Consider the following 7040-nt stretch of genomic DNA (forward strand, 5'->3'; position numbering starts at 1 on the left):
CGTCTTTTGCTTGCATTTTTGTTTACAAGTCCCATAGGTAGATGGACCCTTTATACCCGTACCCGGACCATAGTTGTGAACTCAGCGGGTCAATTAGTACAGTTGAGTCTAGAACTGGATCTGCCGCCTCTGATCTTTGGAATTTCCCCTTTTCAACGCCTGTATGGACCGACTCCGTGTCTGTGCAGGACATCGTGGCCAGAATTAGGGGAACAGCTATGGACCCCAATTACCGAGGTGGGGACTCGAACGAGTTATCGCCTGAAACTCAAGGCCCAGACGGGGAGGTTAGAGAACCATCCGGCGGTACCCCCGCCACCCCAAGTGATAGCATTCTGGGCTCCTACAACGAGGAGACCTCCCCGGCTGAGGAGGCTGAGCAGCCAGGAGCTGCCAATGATGCTCCCAACTCCCCAGCCGGCTCCGATGACGGACGGGTTGAGAGCAGTAGCTCCAGCTACTTAACCGTATCAGAAGATAGTGAGGAGGCGGAGAGGCCTTCGTGGCAAAGCCAAAACGACCCTCTCATGATCGCCGTCTCCCTAAAGGACCGCACCCTCATGCGGTCTTCACTTCTAGACTTTATTACCATGCGACCGCTTGGTGAGGGGTACAGGATGACCGTGCCGGGGGAGTTCGGGACGGTTGTATGGGAAGATGACCAGCCCAACGCTAACAGCTGGTTTGGATGCTACGAAGCGGCTTTCCTAGCCGTCGTCCGCTTCCCCCTTCACCACACAATTAAGGGAATACTTAGGGGGTATGGCCTAGGCATTTGGAAACTCACCCCAAATTCTTGGGTGAACATTTTAGGGTACATCGCCGCCTGCGAGATGCAGGATCTCAACCCCGGCTGGGAGGCGTTTGCCCATATGCACTATTTGAGCCGGAGCCCAGGCGGCTGGAGGGCCTGGTATACCTTGACTACTCACCCTAAATATATGATGACCTTGGACAAGCCGTCCAAGTGGTCGGACTGGAAGAACCGGTTCTACCTGGTCAAAGCTCCGTCTGAAGAGGAGAACAAGGAGTACCGGACCTACAACCGGAAGCCAGAGCTTTTGGGGCAGAAGTGTCGGCTGCCCCCTGTCCCTAATACAGACCGGGTGGCCATTCTGGACTCTGGTTTCTTCGAGCTGACCTCTACCTCTCTCACATCCGGAGAGATAATAAGGGTACCCAAGAACTGGGTGCCCAAACATGAATTTTTCAAGGACGAGTGTTTCTTGTCCGCCTGTGGGCTTAGCGGAATGTGGAAGACCAAAGGTTACGAACCTAAGCCGGTTAATTTGTTGTCGGCTGTCCTTCTTCTCTTGATTGCAATGTAAGATTCATATTTCTGACCGGATGTATTTTCGTTTTGCAGAAGAAGCTAAGAAGATGCTACCTTCCGCCAAGACACCCGCAAGGAAGGCTTCAGATATCCGCAAGGAGAATCTGGAGAAGAAACTTGCCGCTCAGGCGGTTAAAAAGGTTAGACCGCCTGACCTTTTCTATGTGCTTGGATTTGGTTTGCTTTGGCTAGTTATTCATCTAACCGCTTGTGGTCTTGTTTCAGGACGGTGTTATTCCCCGTTCTTTACAAAAACAGATCCGGCAAAGGCCATCTGTTGAGGAACCAGCACTCAAGGTGCCGAAAAACTGCTTCTACCGACCGGGCTACTACCGGCGGTAAATCAATAAAGACCCCAAGCGGGTCTAACACTGAGAAGGCCTTAGAGGCCACTCCAATAAGGACCGCAACCGGTCCATCTGTTTCTGGAAGCCAAAAGGCTTCCCAAAAAGGTACAAACCCATTCGACCTCACTTTGCTCGACATACCCATGCGGGTAAAATCGTACTCCTCTTCGCAGCCGGGAGATTCTTCGATCAGCCGGCTGTCCGTTGGTGAAGCGTACGCAGCATTCTCACCGTCTGTTTCTGGTGCTGATAACTCACCACGCTGGCCGGACGCTGCTCAATACGCCCGGGCCATGCTGAAAGCCGTCCCCCGGGACGAGAAGGAGGCGATTCCTGGAATCAATACCTTCAATGCCGACCGGGTTATGGTCGACCTGGCCGATGTAAGTAACTGAGTGCCCACCCGACATATAATTTGTAATACACCCATCCGGGCTTTCAACTTATTCCGGTTGCGTTGTTGTTGCAGGCACTGCTCCGCGTGGAGGGGCTTAAGAAGGCCTACATCCGCAAACAGGAAGAGGTAAGAAGAGCCAAACGTTCTGCGGATGACGCACATAGCGTTGCTCACTATTCCATGATTGTGCATGATTTAGAAACTAAAGCTATAATCATACAACAGGCGGATCAGGTCAAGTCCCTCCAACGGGCCCTCTCCGAGCAAAAGCTCAAGCTGGACAACCTCCAGGCGACCCTGGATAACGCTGAAGACGAGCTGAAAAAGCATGAAGAGCCCCTCAAGCGGCTCGACCAGGCGGAGAAGAGCAGCAAACGACTGCAATTAGAGAATGACCGCCTGGTCAAGGAGGCTGCCGATGCTCAGCGTAATTTCCAGTCCACCCTAGAGGTTGATCAGAGCCGGCTCATCAAGGAGGGCATTCTCCATCATCCACCCGGGTGCAGACTACAACGTCTGGGAGCTCGCCTATAAGTATGCAGACCTGGCCATTCTGACTGAAGAGGAGGGCCAGCCAGGGCCCGGACCGTATGAGCAATGGGTGGAAGCCGAGTTCCAGCGAATGCAGGCGGAAGCGGCTGCTTTGGAGACGACAGTCGAGGATGAGGATCCCGGCTCCATTCCCAACACCGACCCGACTCATCCGGAAGGGAGCCAGGCTCAGGCCGACCGGGTAACAGTGGAAGTAGAGTAGCAACGACCTCTCGGCCTGCGCGCCGTGCATTATCTTGTAATAGCGCCGGAAGGGTCGGATTACTCTGCTATTGTCTTCTATTTTGAGCACTGATATTTTTACCGGCTGTGCCGGTTTATCTTTTTGTAAACAATTTTAACATTTTCACCGGCTATGCCGGTTATTTCTGCTTTATTTCTACCGGTAGGTCCGGTTTTGAATGAATTTGCTTCTTTTCCTTTTGCTGCTTTGAATGTCTTGAATATTGCATTTTTCTTGCTTTGATAATTTTTGCGAGGATAGCCAAGAAAACCCAGCCGGCATCACCGCCGTATGTGTCTTCGCAAGCTAGGCAAAGAAATTTGTGAAGGTAGGCAAAGAAATTTGCGAGGGTAGACAAGAGAACCCAGGCGGTACCATTACCGTCTGAGTCTTCGCAAGCAACTCTATTTTTTGCCTTGTGTAAACCATGAATGTTTTTCCGCATGACTTTTTAAATGAATGTGTTTCCGCATGACTTGTTGGGGTTAGGGTAGGTAATTGCCCCTGGATAGGAGACTGGTATAGACGAAACGGTGCCAGGCGGCTATCCATATGCTATAGCGCAAATGCTAAGGTTTTAGCCAAGTATCAACCGTTTTTAACAATTTCCGGTTGGGTTTTCGCAAGAACACCCTTCATAGATTCTTGGACTAACCCAGATGTTTGCCTGCCTGCCTTCTCTTAGTTGATTAGGCGGGACATTAGGTACCGGCTGTCTGTTTTGAGATCAGCCTAAAATGGTACTCGATCCAAAGAGGGGGCCGGATGCATATTTGGGAGTGCTAACCCGCAATTCTTTGGTGTTATGGATCACTCAGGCGGTCAGGGCCGCCTGATTTTTGATCACCAGAACAATTTTCCATCCAAATGGGAGATGTTCTCTTCGATGAATTCACCCGAATGGGCGTCACCGGCTGGTTCATTAAATTTCCGGGCCCGCTTGTGTTGGGCACAAGACAGGGCGCATGGGAAATAAGCAAAGGGAGCCGCTTATGTTAAGCACAAGACATGACGCATGTAAGCACTATGTAGTAAATCTTTCTCATTAATTATATAGGAATATACAAAAACTATACAATTTCTAGAAGTAGTACTTTTTGAGATTATCTACATTCCAAGTTCTAGGCAGTTTTCTTCCGTCTGGGGCTTCCAAGCGGTATGTGCCGTCTCGTACTTCTTCAAATATCCGGTAGGGTCCCTCCTAATTTGGAGTCAGTTTGCCTTGTTCATTGGCCCTACCGGTTGCTTCCATTTTGCGAAGCACAAAATCTCCTACTTTTAGGGGTCGTTTGTGAACCCGCTTATTGTAGGCTCTTGTTATTCTCAGGCGGTAAATCTCATGACGCAGGGCTGCGTTGCCCCTTCGCTCCGGGAGAGCATCTAGTGCAAGCCGCATGGCTTCCCAGTTGGCTGCCTCATCATATAGCATGATGCGAAGCGTTGGCTCATAATGCTCAATGGGGAGCACCGCCTCAGTGCCGTATGTCATGAGAAATGGGGTTTCACCGGTTGCCCCTTTTTTAGTGGTCCGGATGGCCCAAAGGACATGAGGTAGTTCCTCTACCCATAGTCCACCGGCTCTTTCCACCTTCTTCTTTATACCGTCTGAGATCAGTTTATTGAAGGCCTCAACTTGACCGTTTGCCTGAGGATGGCCAACGGATGCAAAACAATGGAAAATTCCTTGATCTCCCAACCAGCTCTTGAGGACAGGCGTTTCGAATTAAGGTCCATTATCAAAGACCATAGACATTGGAACCCCAAACCGGGTGATGACATTTCACCAAATGAAGGAGATCACGTCTCTTGTTTTTATGCCTTTGACCGCCTCTGCTTCAACCCATTTGGTGAAGTAATCTACTGCCACCAAAATGTATCGGCGACCGCCTGTGGCAGGCGTATAAGGACCAAGATGTCCATGCCCCATTTGGCGAACGGAACCGGACTATGGATGACTGTCAAATCAGTTGCCGGTCGATGTATCAACTGGGCGAACTTTTGGCATTTATCACACCGTTTCACCAAATCCATGGCGTCCGCCTCAAGAGTGGGCCAAAAGTAACCCTGCCGTCTGGTTCTTCTTGCCAAGGACCTGCCGCCTATATGTGAGGCACAAAAACCCGCGTGCAGATCCTACATAACCTCTCTTCCCCTTTTAGGGGTTACGCACTTTAGATACGGCTGTAGATAACCCTTCCGGAGAAGTTCTCCATGATGCATAACGAAGCTCAGAGCTCGCTTCTTGAGCGCCATTGCTGCTGAAGGGTCTTCCGATAAGGTACTGTCTGACAAGTAGCCCCGGATGGGGTCCATCCAGGTGGCACTTCGGTCCAGGATACCTATGGGGTCATGATCGATGCTTCTTTTCTCAATGACTTCCCAAAAAACCGTTCTAGGTGCATCGCGGGAGGCGGATGACGCCAACTTGGAAAGGGCATCCGCCTGATTATTCTCGGACCGGGGCACCTGACTTAGATGAAATTCGTCAAGCGAAACGACCTCCACTTTTACCGCCTGCAGGTATTTGATCATAACCGGATGGGTGGCCTCGTAGTCACCATTGTACTGGCTAACAATCAGTTGAGAGTCTGAGCAAGCGGCAATCTTTGTTGCCCCTGCTGCCTTACACATGTGTATACCAGCTAGCAGGGCTTCATACTCCGTCTCATTATTAGAGGCTTGGAACCGGAACCGTAGTGCATACTCAAACTTATCCCCTTCCGGAAAATGACATATAACGCCTGCACCACAGCCGTTCATCGTAGAGCTACCGTCTACGAATAACTTCCAAACCTGATCAGGATTTTCCGGTTGCACCGGCCTAGTCATCTCGATAATGAAGTCGGCAAACGCCTGACCTTTCACTGCCCGCCTGGGTTCAAAAGTTATCTCAAGGCTCTGTATTTCAACAACCCACTTGATCATTCTGCCGGATGACTCGATGGTGTTCATTGGGCGCTTGAGCGGCTGGTCTGTATATACAATCACCGGGTGAGCCAAAAAGTAAGGTTTCAACCGTTTGACTGCGACGAACAGGGCCAACCCAAATTTTTCGATCATGGGGTACCGGAGTTCAGCATTCTTAAGCACATGGCTGATGAAATACACCGGTAGCTGATTACCGTCTCTCTCAGCGAGGAGAACGACACTAAGGGCATGATCAGAGACGGCGAGGTACATGTAAAGGACCTCCCGGGGCAGGGGGCTCACTAGCCTTGGCAACGAATGCAGGTGTTGCTTTAGCTTTTGGAATGCCATTTCCGCTTCTTCTCCTCACTCAAATCTAGACCTCTTCTGGATGGCCTGGAAGAAGTAGAGGCACTTGTCACCTGTCCGGCTGAGAAATCTTCCCAACGCCGCCAGGCAACCGGTCAATTTCTGGGCTTCTTTCACAGTGCGGGGAGACCGCATGTCAATGACCGCCTGCACTTTTTCCGGGTTAGCCTCTATGCCCCTTTGATCGATCAAAAATCCGAGGAACTTCCCAGAATCAACACCAAATACACACTTCTTTGGGTTAAGCATGACCTGGTGCCGCCTGAGTGTGGTGAATGTTTCTCGGAGGTCCAGCAGGTGATCCGTCTGTAGCTTGGATTTAACTATCATGTCATCAATGTACGCCTCTACATTCCTGCCAATCTGATTGATGAAAACGGTGTTTATCATACGCTGGAATGTAGCCGGTGCATTTTTTAACCCAAACGGCATAACCTTGTAACAAAATAACCCCTGATCAGTGACGAAGGCCGTCTTCTCTTGATCTTTTTTCCATAAGGGTTATTGTTGGAAACCTGAGTAGGCATCCATAAAACTCATCAGAGCATGACCGGCTGTAGAGTCGACCAGATTGTCGATCTTTGGAAGCGGGTAACTGTCCTTTGGGCATGCTCTATTCAGATTTGTGTATTCTACACACATCCGCCAGGTACCATTCGGCTTTTTCACGAGGACAACGTTTGCTACCCAATCCGGGTAGTAGCATTGCCGGATGAACCCAGCATCTAACAATTTTTTAACCTCAGTCGCTGCCGCCTGAGATCTCTCTGCATCGTGATCCCTCTTTTTCTGCCTGACCGGCTTCTTTTTAGGATCCACGGCAAGCTTGTGGACAGCTAGATCCGGGCTGACGCCTGGCATCTCCTCCACTTCAAAGGCAAAGATGTGTTTGAATTCTCTTAGAAGTTGGAG

The sequence above is a fragment of the Chenopodium quinoa genome, unplaced genomic scaffold, assembly GCF_001683475.1.
Source record: "Chenopodium quinoa cultivar QQ74 unplaced genomic scaffold, ASM168347v1, whole genome shotgun sequence".
NCBI lineage: Eukaryota > Viridiplantae > Streptophyta > Magnoliopsida > Caryophyllales > Amaranthaceae > Chenopodium > Chenopodium quinoa.